Here is a 17616-nt window from a genome sequence, read left to right on the forward strand (position 1 = left end):
CCTTTTTTTGTGCATTCATGTGGTGCAGAAGTCAATTCACGTTTAAGTACGACGATTTGTTCAAGTGAAATCGTTTTAATCGTCGCATCAGTGATCCTGTATATTTTAAAATCACATTAAACAATTCAAATAATCTTGAATTGATAGTTTAAAATGATAAAGGCACAATTTTGAAGCTTTCCTAGACGAATTTCAATAATCTATTTGGGCTTTATATTTAGTTGTATCAATGTAATATTATAGAATATGGAACTGAAACAAGTGTTTCACATCGGATTTCAATATTTATTCCAGTCGACAGGTGCTTACGTATTTAGAGAAAGACTTGTGGCTGTGTTGCGTGTCCTGTTAACACGATAAGGTTAGGTATGACTGTTTAAGGGAAATGTCCAGAGTATGTAGCAAGTGATATATTGTAACCCACTGACTTTTATTTTTATATGAGTTATCCCCCTTTGTACATATTGTACTGTGTGACTGCTTAAAATGGCAACACTGTATAGAAATGTATCTAATTAACACAACAAATCAAAAAAAAAATAAAAAAATAGCAACACCAACACCCTATTTAGAAGACACCAATGTAAGGAATTATTAGGGCCATTGTAAGTGTTTTTCACTAGTTTAATGACTTGATAACAAGGAAACTACATAGGAAATCTAAGAAAGATACAAAAAGAACTTTCTGAGAAATAGCGACAACAAACTTAAAACGTCAAGGTCCAAGATAGCCGCCTATCGGCCATTTTGTTTTCCAGGTCAGACTCAATATTAAATGGACTCAGCTATAAAGACCAAGGGAAACCTACTTGTGAAGTTTGAGATGTAGCCGTCCAGTACTTCTCAATAAATAGCGACAAGGACTGTTTACAACGGGCGAAAGACCACGGAACACTGCAGAATCTTTTCCGGATGCAATCAAAAAGTATTTGATCGTGAGCTAGAAAAAGCCAAATTACCATAAATTATGTTAATTTAAACTTATTTTATTGTCATTTGAACAAAAGGATAGGCACAAGTTTTTACAACTTATAAAAGCCCTCTCCCAATATACAAGTAAACAATACAACATTCAATGGCCTAGATAATACTAATACATTTACATAACACATTTTATATATATTTATAAATATGTAAATATGTATATCTTAAAATCTTCTGCTGGACTTGATATAATGAAGCACATGCCTAAACATACTTAAGTTTATATTTTCGGCATACAGTTTATTGCCAAACAGTAAAACATTCCAAGTTATATTAATATTCAAGTTTCTTAAATTATCAAATAAAACATCCCGGCAATTTACAAAATTATCACATTCAAATAAAAAATGATAGACACTCTCACAATGATTTCCACAGCTACTATCGAGACTGTTTATGAGATTTGCACGGAACAAATCATAATTCAATTGACTACATCTCTGTCGTGATTAAGTATATATAATATTAGTCTTTCTGTCACCAAAATTAAAAAAGCTGGATATTTATCTTCAGAAGATCTGGATATAGTTTTCTTAAAAGTTGCCAATGAAGGATATGATCTAGTAGTTACGGTCCAGGTCATTCCACATCTGACGAGAGGAAGGTATAAAGGAGGAGGAATTAAGAGAGAGTCTGTAGTGCGGAATTCTATAATTATTGTTAGTTCGTAGGGTGTAGTTGTTAGTATCGCCTACTTTTAGAGGAAGAAGACAATGGAGATAATTTGGTGTTAAGTTCCTATCCATTTTATAAAAAAGACATAATTTTCTACGTTTTCGTCTCTCAGAAAGTGTCTCAAGGCTCGTTTCTGAATATAGAGCTGAAATATTTACATAAGATGGTAAACCAGTTATGATGCGAGCTGCCTCACGTTGGGCTAATTCTAATTTCATAGAGTCAGATATTGAACACCCAACCCAAAGTCCACATGCATATTCTAAGATAGGTAAAATGAAAGTTTTATAAATTCTAAGTTGAGCATCTCGTTTTAATATGAATTTTAATTTCCTTAGCATAGTGATCTTTTTCATAACTGACTGATATATAGAATTAATATGATCCCCCCATTTAGCAGTTGAACTAAAAATTACCCCCAGATGTCTGTGACTATCCGTAAAATCTAGAAAATTTCTATCAAAAATGATATCAAGGTCTGCTTCGGTTTCAACTCAACTGGATATAAAGATCATTTCAGTCTTGTTTGGATTAAAAGTAACTAACCATGTTTTAGCCCAGGAGTTTAATGCTTCGAGATCTCTGTTAACTACTTGTTCTATCTCTTGACAGGAAAAGGAAGAAACTAAAAGAGAAGTATCATCAGCAAACAGGCGAGAAACTGATTCAAGAATATGTCGTTTATATAGATAAGACATAGAAGAGGTCCAAGAATCGAGCCTTGAGGCCCCCTGCTTCAATCGTACCTAGAGCTGAGAATGAGTTTTTTATAAAGACTTTCTGCTTACGATTATAAAGATAATTTTCAAGCCACTTCAGAAATTTGCCAGTAAAACCATATACTTGTAATTTAACAATAAGTGCCCGATGCCATATAATGGAGCCCGAGTTTCCTCTGACCCTGACAACATGTCTGGCAGATATGGTGTCAGGGCCAGAAGAAACTCGGATACATTATAATGAAAAAAAATGTCCACACTTTAATAGTCAGCAAATTGGTGAAGAAGTCCATTACTTGTTGGCGTGCGCATCCTCCTCTAGTTATATAGATAAATATATGTGGTCTTTACCAAACCAATATGGTTAAAACAGGATCTTTAAACCACTAGTTTATCCTTTAAATGATAATATTGTATACGATTACTTTGAAAAAGCTGAGGTCGTGAATAAATATGTTTCATCTATCACCGACCTAGATTACAGTTACACTATAGTTCCATCCTTAGATTCTAGAACAAAGTTTTCTTTGTCATTTACCCAAGTTAACCATTCGGAAATAAAAGATGTTTTGGAAGTGTTAAAGTTAGGTAAAGCTCCTGGTACTGATGGTATTAGCCACCATATGTTAAGATACACTGCAAAAAAAAATAATGTGAACCCCTTGAATTATTATTTAATATGTCCTTGTCAAAATGTATATACCCGTCCCTATGAAAACAAGCTATAGTTATGCCTTAGTATAAAAAAGAAGACACGCATTAGCCTGTGAACTACAGACCTATCTGCTTACTCTCAACCGTAGGAATTTTTTTTGAACGAGTCATTGTTAAGTATATCCACAATTATTTTTTGGATAACATTGTTCTGTTCAAGACAATCAGGATTTATGTCTGACCATTCAACTGTGCACCAACTTATTGAAATTTATCATAATATTTGTTTAAATCTAGAGGGAAAGAAACACACTTGCGTTATTTTTTGTGATATTTCTGAGGGATTTGATAGAGTTTGGCATAAAGGTATGATCGAAAAATTGAAATTTTATGGTGTAACAGGACAATTTTTGAAATGGATAACTATCCCCAGGCCTGACAACAAAAAGTTTTTATCGGTGAATCATTTTCTAATAGTCATTTTATAAGAGCAGGTGTACCACAAGGTTCGGTGTTAGGTCCATTTTTATTTTTTTAATTACATAAATGAGATATCTGAAAATTTGATCAGTGTATCAAGGCTTTTGCCGATGATACTTCTTTAATTTTTGGCTCTTGCTCATGTCATGAAATTAAACGAGTAATTAACCATGATCTTGAATGTATATTTGCATGGTCCAAGAAATCGTTAGTTACTTTTAATTCAAACAAAACAGACGTATTATTTATTTCAAATATTTAAAAAAAATAATCATAATTTGCAATTAATATTTGGTGATAGCACTCTATTTTTTCAAACAATCATAAACACACAGGAATCACATTCAGTGCTGATGCTAAATGGGGTGAACGTGTCTAAAATATTTACAAAAATGCTACATAATAATAAACGCCTTAAGACAAATAACATTTTTGTAAACAGGGAGATTTTAAGTAAAATTTATACATATTTTATCCTACCTATAATGTAACACGCATGTGAACTTTGGAGTGGTTTATCAAAAAGTCACATTGAATCATTAGAAAAAAAACTTCAATTGGAAGCCGCCAGAGTAGTAACGGGCTTGCCAGTATATGCAATTAAGCAATCACTGTATTCTGAATCTGGATGGGAAACTCTAAGTACAAGACGACAGCGAAGAAAAATAACATTATTTTATAAAATGCATAATAAACTAACTTACTCATATCTGTTTACATAACTTCCTGGCTGTTAATAGGACGTTAAACAAAAACAAACCAAAACCATTACTTCCAGGTTTAGTAGGTGGCAGAACTCCACATCCTCTAAGATATAATAATAACTATACCATACGTAGCTATAATGTTACTAATACTAGATTATCGTTTAGATCAGTTACCATAGTAATCTGGAATAAACTTCCTGAAACTATCCGAAATCAGACCACAGTTCAAAGTTTCAAACGTGCAATAACAACCCCATCAATCGCAACATCTCGGGGAAATTTCCGGCAACACTCGGAAATCTAGTAGATTTCCGAGTGTTGCCGGAAATTTCCCCGAGATGTTGCGATTGTAACCCCATGTCATAGTAATCCTCCGAATGTCTTTAGTTACGGTCCTCGTCACCTTAACATTTTATTAACAAAACTTCGACATGATTGTGGACAACATGTGGTTACCACGTGAAATGATGAATTATCTAAAGTTGACAATGAGTTTATTTTTAAAACAGTTCAAACTTTTATTCGACTAAGTGACCGTTTCTAAGCAAAACAAGTACATCTATATATTTTTCCTATCCTACCTATGCCACTCTTAAAGTCTACAATTTGTTGATATTAATGTTGTGATTGGTTCATATATTACGTATATCATCTAAAATTTATGATAAACCTCTAATGCAAGGCATATAAATAAGAAACCTATAAAGTTCGGGAGTGACCCGATGAAGGATTTAATGAGTGTGTTTTTGTGGACAATGGATGAGTGACGTGTATTGGATGTGTAGCTAGAATGTGTAATTCGTTAGTTTGTAATTAGTTTTAATCAAGTGTATTTAAAGATACATTGTGTACATAGTTTATGAACCCTAACTGGTACTTTATCCTATTGTAGCAACGTTCATCTTACTCTTAGATCTCTAGATCTGTCTTTCTCCTCGTCATTCTTCTTTGCTGCTCTTCATTATAACCATTATAAGTATACTGTGTCGCTATCACATTCTTTATAATATATATTTGTGGAGAGGGTTTTTATAAGTTGTTAAAATATTGTGCCAAATCTAATTGTGTCTAAACAATAAAATCACATGAAATTAACCACTCCGATTCAGATACCATGCGTTCTGGTCTAGGATATTCATACGAACGGAGTTAAATTCTACATCGACTCTGAACTAGATTGAAGCCAGACGTAATTGGGTTTATAAATTAATGACTACTCCTATTCATATATTCATATTTATCTAATGATAAAAAAGAGCTTTGTACTTTTATCGTGCTAATTGATACAAATGTGCGTGTACTATGAAACGGTACCATGTGTTACCGACTACGAACACTATAATACTGGATTATATTGTTATTACGTTTCTCTAAACAATGTACTGTGGAAGAGAATACGACAGCGTTAATAGTATGGCTTAAGTCCAAAAAGTACCATATAAAATCTCAAATGACTAATATGTGATTTTAATTACACAGGAAAAAATAACGGGGGAAACAGGAAAAAGATCGTGAGTGGCCGCGGACATGTGCTGCCTACTTGTTTCCGTATTCGTAGAAGAATATGTTAAGGACTTCCTGTTGTTGGTGAATTCAATACTTTATTATACATGTATATTGGTTCCAACACATGAATAGATGCTATCATAAGGTCATTCAACCATCGTGTTTCGCTCAGTTCCCCACTTTTTTGAGAACAAAGAATTGTGATATTTAAGACAAAATCAAATCAGTCTAATTTGTGTGTTAACTGATTCTTAAACGCGTGACTAGGTCATGTGTTATTTTTTTCACCTGTGTGATGTCCCTTCGTTTTCTGCTCACCACCCGGTATTTAATTAACAACCAAATCAGATTCAATCGGACATGCTTTGGTTAAATACGGATACGTGAATATACTTAAATGAATATCACTTTTTTCGACATAACTTTTGTCGATTTGACGACGACTAATTGTTAACTTATTGTCATTCAACAACTTTTAGTAATTCGATCGTAAAACTTAAATGCCAAGATACAGAAAGCCAACTTGAATTATATCATGATGATTAATCAACTTAACTGTACCTAAAAGACGGAGTCGACTGGATTACTTTCCAGTGTCTGAGGATATAAAGGTTAGAATAAAGGCTACAACTATCGTACCAAACACAGGGGCATGGCACGATTTTCAATGTATGTAGTATAGTGTTTGACACTATAATACATATATGTATTAATCGTCATTTGGAAAAACCCCTGTGATACCTGGGTATAAATCGGATCACACTTGTGTTACTGGTAAAATAAATTTCAACGACCCTCATAGAGGTAGAGGTATTAGGAACACAATTAAAAATTATCGGATGATCGGGAGTATATTGATCAGGTAGAAACATGTATTAATGAAACGTAATGTAATAATGAACCAAATAGTGAAGCATTTGAAACTCTGGAATAAAAGAAAACCCAGGTAGAAAAAAAAAATCGTAGACAAAAAAAAGAGGGTCTTATTTCTGATCCAAAGCAAATCGTTACGAATATTGAAGCAGTATCGTGTATGGAGGGATCACCATCTCTATAACATATTGAGACAGTATCATGTCTGGAGGAGTCACCATCTCTATAACATATAGAGACAGTATCGTGTATGGAGGAGTCACCATCTCTATAACATATAGAGACAGTATCATGTCTGGAGGAGTCACCATCTCTATAACATATAGAGACAGTATCATGTATGGAGGAGTCACCATCTCTATAACATATAGAGACAGTATCATGTCTGGAGGAGTCACCATCTCTATAACATATAGAGACAGTATCGTGTATGGAGGGGTCACCATCTCTATAACATATAGAGACAGTATCATGTATGGAGGGATCACCATCTCTATAACATATAGATACAGTATCATGTATGGAGGGATCACCATCTCTATAACATATAGATACAGTATCATGTATGGAGGGGTCACCATCTATATAACATATAGAGACAGTATCGTGTATGGAGGGGTCACCATCTCTATAACATATAGAGACAGTATCATGTATGGAGGAGTCACTATCTCCATAACATATAGAGACAGTATCGTGTATGGAGGGGTCACCATCTCTATAACATATAGAGACAGTATCATGTATGGAGGAGTCACCATCTCCATAACATATAGAGACAGTATCATGTATGGGGGGGGGGGGGGGGGGGGGGGGGGGGGGGGTCACCATCTCTATAACGTATAGAGACAGTATCATGTATGGAGGGGTCACCATCTCTATAACATATAGAGACAGTATCGTGTATGGGGGGGGGGGGGGGGGGGGGGGGGGGGGGGGGGGGGGGGGGGGTCACCATCTCTATAACATATAGAGACAGTATCATGTATGGAGGAATCACCATCTCTATAACATATAGATACAGTATCATGTATGGAGGAGTCACCATCTCTATAACATATAGAGACAGTATCATGTCTGGAGGAGTCACCATCTCTATAACATATAGAGACAGTATCGTGTATGGAGGGGTCACCATCTCTATAACATATAGAGACAGTATCATGTATGGAGGGATCACCATCTCTATAACATATAGATACAGTATCATGTATGGAGGGATCACCATCTCTATAACATATAGATACAGTATCATGTATGGAGGGGTCACCATCTATATAACATATAGAGACAGTATCGTGTATGGAGGGGTCACCATCTCTATAACATATAGAGACAGTATCATGTATGGAGGAGTCACTATCTCCATAACATATAGAGACAGTATCGTGTATGGAGGAGTCACCATCTCTATAACATATAGAGACAGTATCATGTATGGAGGAGTCACTATCTCCATAACATATAGAGACAGTATCGTGTATGGAGGAGTCACCATCTCTATAACATATAGAGACAGTATCATGTATGGAGGAGTCACCATCTCCATAACATATAGAGACAGTATCATGTATGGGGGGGGGGGGGGGGGGGGTGTCACCATCTCTATAACGTATAGAGACAGTATCATGTATGGAGGGGTCACCATCTCTATAACATATAGAGACAGTATCGTGTATGGAGGAGTCACCATCTCTATAACATATAGAGACAGTATCATGTATGGAGGAGTCACCATCTCTATAACATATAGAGACAGTATCATGTATGGAGGAGTCACCATCTCTATAACATGTAGAGACAGTATCATGTCTGGAGGAGTCACCATCTCTATAACATATAGAGACAGTATCATGTATGGAGAAGTCACCATCTCTATAACATATAGAGACAGTATCGTGTATGGAAGAGTCACCATCTCTATAACATATAGAGACAGTATCATGTATGGAGGAGTCACCATCTCTATAACATATAGAGACAGTATCATGTCTGGAGGGGTCACCATCTCTATAACGTATAGAGACAGTATCATGTATGGAGGAGTCACCATCTCTATAACATATAGAGACAGTATCGTGTATGGAGGGGTCACCATCTCTATAACATATAGAGACAGTATCATGTATGGAGGAGTCACCATCTCTATAACATATAGATACAGTATCATGTATGGAGGGGTCACCATTTAACGTATATAGGTGATTCTTATGTATCTAGATATACATGCAAAAACAACTGTTATTGAGATAGCAGTCAGTTGAAATAACTGTAATGATATGAGTTAAACCATTATTATAAGGCCCCCTTCCTATGCATCTAACATCAGTGACTTGTGCCTTGACCTTGGAACCCTGAAATACAATGTCAGAAGTATATCTAGAGATTGAACGGTGTTTTCATTTTGTTTGCGGTGGTATGAACGCAATGGGATACAGACATGTTCTATATAGCCCGTTAGCTAAAATTGCCTAGATCAGTCCTTTGAAAATTACGCCGTCTAGTTGACGTTCCGGTAACGTCAAAATAAAAGAGACGACGTCATGATTATGTTACCGATTCCTGCGCTTATCAACCCGCTGGGCCTTTTCTCACTTTGCTTTACGCTAATTTTAACGCAGTCAGAGTTTACTAAGCTGAAGAAGGGAGGGATGTTAATAGGGATTGAACGGTGTTTTATTGGGTTTACGGTGGTATAAACGCGATAGGATACAGACATATTCTAAATAGCGCTATTTAGAATATGTCTGTATCCCATCGCGTTCATACCACCGTAAACGCAATAAAAACACCGTTCAATGCGTATGTTTACATCAAACAATTCGTTGAAATACCGTACGAAGAAAAGAAAAGTCGTCATGTGTTGCGACGTTGGTAACTACGGCAGTCGTGGTTGCTAAGATAATATGGTTCCAGTGAATCTACGCAAAAACACCAGTATTATCTGCAAAATTAAAAGAAACAACACAACATTGTGTTTAATACATTTTACGTTTTTAATTCATTTATATATATATATATATTCACAATCCATAATTTCCGTCTCGCATTAACTATGGTTGTCAAGCACAGCGGGTATTGACACAGATATATAGTAGTGACGTGGTCGGTTGTTCTATAGGAACTGTACACTTCAGCCATTTGTTGTTAGCTTACCTCATGGAAAAGTTAAATATTCACTCATTTCCACAATTTTCAGTTTAGCTTTTGATAAAACACTAACTTGACATTAGCTTTTTTTACAGAAGTCATCGGGTAACAAGAGAAAACGCTAAATCTAGGTCCGTTCCGGTAACGTCACAAAGAGACGACGTCAAGATTATCTTACCGATTCCCGTGCTTATTAATCCACCGAGCCCTTTCCCCCTGATTTACGCTTATTTAACACAGTCAGAGTTTACTAATATATAAATGCTTGTAAGATTTGTTTATAAAATATTTTATGTAAAGTTTATGAGATATCTTATAAAATACGTAAGATGTCTCGCTTTTTTTTTTCTTTATGTTTTTTTAATCAAATAAGATATATTACATATGTAATATATAAACATTAGAGACTATTTCAATTAATTTTCTTTATGCATTATCTTAAGTATTATATAAAATGTAAAATATAGGACATCATACCAAGACAAGTTTATAAGATAAGTATATAAGGTATCTCGTTTATTGACTTGACTTTAAGCATATTTTATTGCCAATTTAATTGTGACAAAGTATTAGGTACAAGTTTTGTTCAACTTATGAACGCCCTCTCCCAACCTACAAATATATTACATAAAATCATTGAGATAGCATCATTGGCAGAAACATGAAGTAGATATATATATATTATTTTACATAGACACAGGTTTGTATGAAAGAGTACTTTTACATATGATATATGATATCCTTATATATTTTATATGATATACATGTATTATAACATTTATAAAATATATCATACAGTATATTAGATATGTCAGAAAAGAACTCTCATATAAGTTGGTTGATTACTTGATCAACATTGCTCAATGAATAAATGATAACTTGGCTTGGCATTTTATTATATAATAAATAAGGTAACTATTTTTCATAATTTGGTTTAGAACTGGATCAACATTGCTCTGTAAATAAATGACAACTTGGCTTGTCAGATCAACAAACAGGAGAAGGATGAGGAAACTACACGATATTCCGGTCATTGTAAACTCCGGATTCGAACATCCTTACCATTCCGGACAGTTCCGGCAGCTTCCGTCGTTCTTACTATATAACATGGCGTTTTCTCGACTTTCTCAAACAGCTTTTAACTACATTTACTGAATAGCTCGTAACAGCGGACAGAAATCTATCACCATGAGTGAGTCGAATATGTAAGTAGTTCTCTATTCCTTAATCATATTTTTGATAATTTTCTTATACTTTTTCCATTCTGGTAACCGAGATGTGCATACACTTTCTAATACTAGTCCTGGTGCAGTATTCAGTATTAGTACTATAATCCAGTAGCCTGGTATAATCCAGTAATAGATGATGAGTGTAGCCGGTTCGGTGATAGTTAAAGACTTGTAATGACTGGAGAGATAACACTAATATATGATGGCATGGATCTGCCATCACATAACGAGATAATTATCTCATTAAATTATCTCGCTATGTCGTTTTATTATCTCGCTATATGGTATATTTATCTCGCTATGTTGACAAAATTATCTCGTTATGTGATGGCAGATCCATGCCAACATACTAATATAATGAAATTGTTTACTTCCAGTACCGGTGTATGTACGTGGCCAAACGGTCCCGGCTCGAACAGGGGTCGTAAGTATGGGATAGTCAAACAGAATGACATGTCGTGTTGACCTTTTAGTGAAATATTCAAAGTGGGTAGTTCCATTTGTTCACAGGTGTGACTACTGTTTCCAGCAGGGTGCTGTTTTGGACTATTTTTGTTACAATTTTATATTGACAACACAGGAAATGTATAAAAATATTTTTGTTGCATAGTTCACACATATTCAAGTCACTATGATAAATTATTCACGTGTTAACAGTTTTGTCGCTAAATCTAGACCAGTATAAGGTTTGATACATTAAAAACAACTAACAGATACATTTTTGCATATTTTGTATATACAAAGCACATATTTTCCCCTAAATGACAATAGACTCGTCTGTAACAAATATGCTAATCAAAGTTCAACACGACATGTCATTTTGATCGAACTATAACAGATGTATGGTATACATGGTAACATATGTTTGGTATACATGGTAACAGATGTTTGGTATACAATGGTAACAGATGTATGGTATACATGGTAACAGATGTTTGTATACATGGTAACAGATGTATGGTATACATGGTAACAGATGTTTGGTATACATGGTAACAGATGTTTGTATACATGGTAACAGATGTTTGGTATACAAGGTAACAGATGTTTGGTATACATGGTAACAGATGTATGGTATACATGGTAACAGATGTTTGGTATACATGGTAACATGTTTGGTATACATGGTAACAGATGTTTGGTATACAAGGTAACAGATGTTTGGTATACATGGTAACAGATGTATGGTATACATGGTAACAGATGTTTGGTATACAAGGTAACAGATGTTTGGTATACATGATATTACATGGTATGTTTGGTATACATGGTAACAGATGTTTGGTATACATGGTAACAGATGTTTGGTATACATGGTAACAGATGTTTGGTATACATGGTAACAGATGTTTGGTATACATGGTAACAGATGTTTGGTATACATGGTAACAGATGTTTGGTATACATGGTAACAGATGTTTGGTATACATGGTAACAGATGTTTGGTATACAAGGTAACAGATGTTTGTATACATGGTAACATATGTTTGGTATACATGGTAACAGATGTTTGGTATACATGGTAACAGATGTTTGGTATACATGGTAACAGATGTTTGGTATACATGGTAACAGATGTTTGGTATACATGGTAACATATGTTTGGTATACATGGTAACAGATGTTTGGTATACATGGTAACAGATGTTTGGTATACATGGTAACAGATGTTTGGTATACATGGTAACAGATGTTTGGTATACATGGTTACATGTTTGTATACATGGTAACAGATGTTTGGTATACATGGTAACAGATGTTTGTATACATGGTAACAGATGTTTGGTATACATGGTAACAGATGTTTGGTATACATGGTAACAGATGTTTGTATACATGGTAACAGATGTTTGGTATACATGGTAACAGATGTTTGTATACATGGTAACAGATGTTGGTATACATGGTAACAGATGTTTGGTATACATGGTAACAGATGTTTGGTATACATGGTAACAGATGTTTGGTATACATGGTAACAGATGTTTGGTATACAATGGTAACAGATGTTTGGTATACAATGGTAACAGATGTTTGGTATACATGGTAACAGATGTTGGTATACATGGTAACAGATGTTTGGTATACATGGTAACAGATGTTTGGTATACATGGTAACAGATGTTTGTATACAAGGTAACAGATGTTTGGTATACATGGTAACAGATGTTTGGTATACATGGTAACAGATGTTTGGTATACATGGTAACAGATGTTTGGTATACATGGTAACAGATGTTTGGTATACATGGTAACAGATGTTGGTATACATGGTAACAGATGTTTGGTATACATGGTAACAGATGTTTGGTATACATGGTAACAGATGTTTGGTATACATGGTAACAGATGTTTGGTATACATGGTAACAGATGTTTGGTATACATGGTAACAGATGTTTGGTATACATGGTAACATGTTTGGTATACATGGTAACAGATGTTTGGTATACATGGTAACAGATGTTTGGTATACATGGTAACAGATGTTTGGTATACATGGTAACAGATGTTTGGTATACATGGTAACAGAGATGTTTGGTATACATGGTAACAGATGTTTGGTATACATGGTAACAGATGTTTGGTATACAAGGTAACAGATGTTTGGTATACATGGTAACAGATGTTTGGTATACATGGTAACAGATGTTTGGTATACAAGGTAACAGATGTTTGGTATACATGGTAACAGATGTTTGGTATACATGGTAACAGATGTTTGGTATACATGGTAACAGATGTTTGGTATACATGGTAACAGATGTTTGGTATACATGGTAACAGATGTTTGGTATACATGGTAACAGATGTTTGTATACATGGTAACATGTTTGGTATACATGGTAACACATGTTTGGTATACAAGGTAACAGAGATGTTTGGTATACATGGTAACATGTTTGGTATACATGGTAACAGATGTTTGGTATACATGGTAACAGATGTTTGTATACATGGTAACACGTTAGGTTAACATATGGAATTGTTTACCTGAAAAAAGTGATATTCCTTTGTCATATCAAACGATTCCTATATTTTTTTAAGATCTGATATTTATTTTAAACCAACAACGTCAAATAAACCAAAAACAACTCAAATAAAGCAGAGTTATATGTATTAGCATTAAATTAAAAAGAGAAGTTTTCCATTTTCCGTTAGTGGTCAAATGACTACTGTTCACGCGGTAGTTAAGCAACGGCATTTGGATTTCAGTATTTAATGCCACTACCCTTTCATGCAAAAAATCCTGGAATATCTTTACTAATGTCTTCTGGTGATTATCGAACATACATCCAAAACTTTCCGTCTGCTATTTTGTTCGACAAGTCTCTTTTGTGATCGGTCAAAGATACTGAAACTTCGAAATATTCCCTGTTAGTATTCATAACCGAAAGGAATTCGCCAGTTTTATTGCAGTTGATAAGAACTGTTTTACTGTATTTATTTTGGGATACCGATCTACAATAAAATAGTGTTAGCATACATAGAAAAAAAACACAAAAATCGCAAAAGACACAAAGAGAAAGAAGGCAGAAGATTAGCAAAATCGCATCCCTCTCCATTCTCTTAAAGTTGGCACCATGGTAATAATAAAATAATAACGAAATAATTCACTTCTTTTTTCCCAGCCAAAGCGGATCAAATCTGCAACTTTCAAACAAATATTTGCCAGTGTCGCACAGGCAGATAGGGAGGACAACAGATGGAATCAAGGATTCTATAATATCGTAAAACTTGCGGTAAGCTTGATTTATTTATTAAAAAAGAAATTGCATGTATTAAGAGATAAGCCTATTACAAATAATTAATTGGCCTTTATTATGGAAGCCTTATGGGAATCATTAAGGTCTCTCCAAAGAAAGGGCAAAATAAACAGCAACACACAATTGATTGTCAATATTTTTGTTTGTGGTCTATGTAATAATAATGAAATAAAATGTGATCTAGTTAAGCTGCGAAGCAGGCTATATGATGAGAGTACATTCCATTTTTTTTGACAAATCAGAAACGATGTTACGAAAGGCGACGTCATTTTTTGGCAAATCAGAAACGATGTTACGAAAGGCGACGTCATTTTTTGGACAAATAAGAAACGATGTTACGAAAGGCGACGTCATTTTTTGGACAAATAAGAAACGATGTTACGAAAGGCGACGTCATTTTTTAATGCTATGGGCTGACAACATATTTTATGCCAATGTAAATGCTTGTTACAAGCAAGATCAAAGTATTTATACATAACAAAACAGTCAAAATATAGACAAATAATACCAGGGGCGACTTGATCAGGGTGATTCAATCGCAAGCATCCGGATAACACGATGACGTACACGCAAATTGTTCCGATATGTGGTCTACTTAATTCAATCATAATTAAACTAGTTATGGAATGGCATTATATGAAGTGAAATCACAACTCCATTTAAAGTGACTTTGACAATGTCTATCCTCATCTCATCTTGAGATGTGTTGAAATCCTTATGGTGAAACCATTAACGGATACCAGCACATTTCAGGTATCTGATGCGGCTATGTCTCTCAACCATTTTTTTTTATCTATTTTTTTTACTCAATTGTCACATTTTATGATATTTTTTTTCTCTCTTAGATTAAGAAAACCACGAAGAAAATTAAAAAAATATGTAAATTGAAATGTATTTTTTTTTTTAACTTTCTTACGGAAATGGAACAAAAGATGGCCTACATAACCTTTGAATTATACTTTGTTTACATCCTGTAGTTGACAGTTTTCCTCACTAAACTGGAGTCGGCTATTGTAATGACGATTGTTGATTTGTTCAAAGAAGCGTAAAGAGAAATACCGTCAGAATTTAAAGAAAAAATAATAAAACAAAAAACAAAACAAAACAAAAACAAAACAAAACAAAAAAAACAACCGCAGTTTAATTTTGATTTGTCATAGCTTTTATAAAACATACTTTGTACACAGGGTTAACTTGAATGCTGCCCCTACTTAAGCATCAGGTTCAGTAAAAACATACATGTTATATGTACAATAATAGTTTCGTATAATTTCAGTCAGCAACGAAATGATAAGCTGATAAATTAAATACTTTCTTATAAGTGGTTCAAACGGACAATTAAAGCACACAAAACAACATTACCATATTATAAGCGAAGATGGTATATGTATATTTATTGCATAATGCGTTTGATCTTCCTTAACTATACGCATAAGCTATATTTCGAACTATTGTCCAGCTAAAATGACTATTGAACGGTCACCTGTTAATTATTGAACACCTCTAACGTTTCGGAATTTAGTCCTACCCTTTCAAACGTCTTAAGTCACTCAAATGTCAACACTTCCAGACGGCAGTCATGGTGACTCCTAGGTCTACAGGAAAGTCGAGATGTCATTGATTCTAAGAGTGGTTTTGTGATCATGTAATAAAACAAGTATATCATGGGTGTCTGTGCAATAGTCCTTTCTGCCTCGTGCAATAGAACATCGGTCGATTACCAGTACCTTATATTATATTAATGTATATATATATATATGTATATATATATATATATCATCATTTTGCATATCCTGGGGAATAAAAAGCCTATCTGAACTGTGTTCAGACTAGCAGCTATCTTGTATCCTCATCATTTTCTTGTTTGATGGTGACTTACTATCAATAAATGCATTTCATTTCTTATTAACACAGAGATTTTCCGAGGGAGGTCAAACTAAGTGGATTGTGGAGGAAGTAGAGAAGGGAGATCCAATTCAGTAAGACGTGTAAGAAAAACAAAACCCTATCGCCGGACAATGGAACTCGAATCTACATGCATCTTATTAACATATTGAGAAGATATCTTCGTTTGTAATCTCTTCTGAAATAATAAATATTGTACTTCAATAAATAACTTTTTTTAATCATTACTTTCTTGATGAAGTACCATCTTCATCCAAGATCTACTATTGGTACAGGTGCTTGTTATATATGATAGCTGGACACTTATTAACCTTGATTCTGACAATAGGAGATCCCAGAGGGATCTTGGCGCCCACAATTGATTGATCTTTATTGATCCTATTAAAGACCATTTTCTACGTTCCTCTTCTTTCCTCATATCCTCTCAATCATTAATTAAGATTAAGAGAAACGGAGAAAACAAACACAAATTGACAAAATCCAACTTTACCATTGCGTTTCCGATCAGACTTAAAATTAAATGTTACGTTGTATGTTAGGAGTTCTAGGTCTGGATACAGAAACACAACTCATCACTGCGTGCCATGTGCTGTTTACTGCGTGCCCCAAAAGAAGTGACGTAATACACTTGTACACAACATTCGTAAATATGACTAACATAGCAGGGCACAACTAGGGACAAGGGGAACTAAATGTGAAAGGTGGGGTTTCCAGCAGTGTTAATTTCCATAAGGGTCGGCCAAAATAATTTTTCATACTAAGAAACCACTCACCGATGCATTGGTTTGTGTCATCAAAGTTGGTCCCCTTGGCTATATAATTACCGAATTTATCGATAATGCTCTTACCAAATTAACGCAAACGTCCCATTATTAGAGGTTCTATTGTACGCCAAATACACACTATGCATGAAGTTTCAACCAAAACACGGCCATTTTGCCCAAGCTCGCAAAACAACAACTCATCTT

General features: G+C 34.5%; 1 long non-coding RNA gene across 1 annotated transcript; it reads left to right on the forward strand.

The window, feature by feature from the left end:
- Positions 1-10755: 10755 nt before the first annotated feature.
- LOC117336765 lies at positions 10756-16856 on the forward strand. Its single transcript, XR_004534648.1, has 4 exons — positions 10756-10953; positions 11355-11401; positions 14609-14719; positions 16658-16856. It is a non-coding gene; the product is annotated as an uncharacterized LOC117336765 (long non-coding RNA).
- Positions 16857-17616: the final 760 nt, after the last annotated feature.

This window comes from Pecten maximus, chromosome 10, assembly GCF_902652985.1.
Source record: "Pecten maximus chromosome 10, xPecMax1.1, whole genome shotgun sequence".
Lineage (NCBI taxonomy): Eukaryota > Metazoa > Mollusca > Bivalvia > Pectinida > Pectinidae > Pecten > Pecten maximus.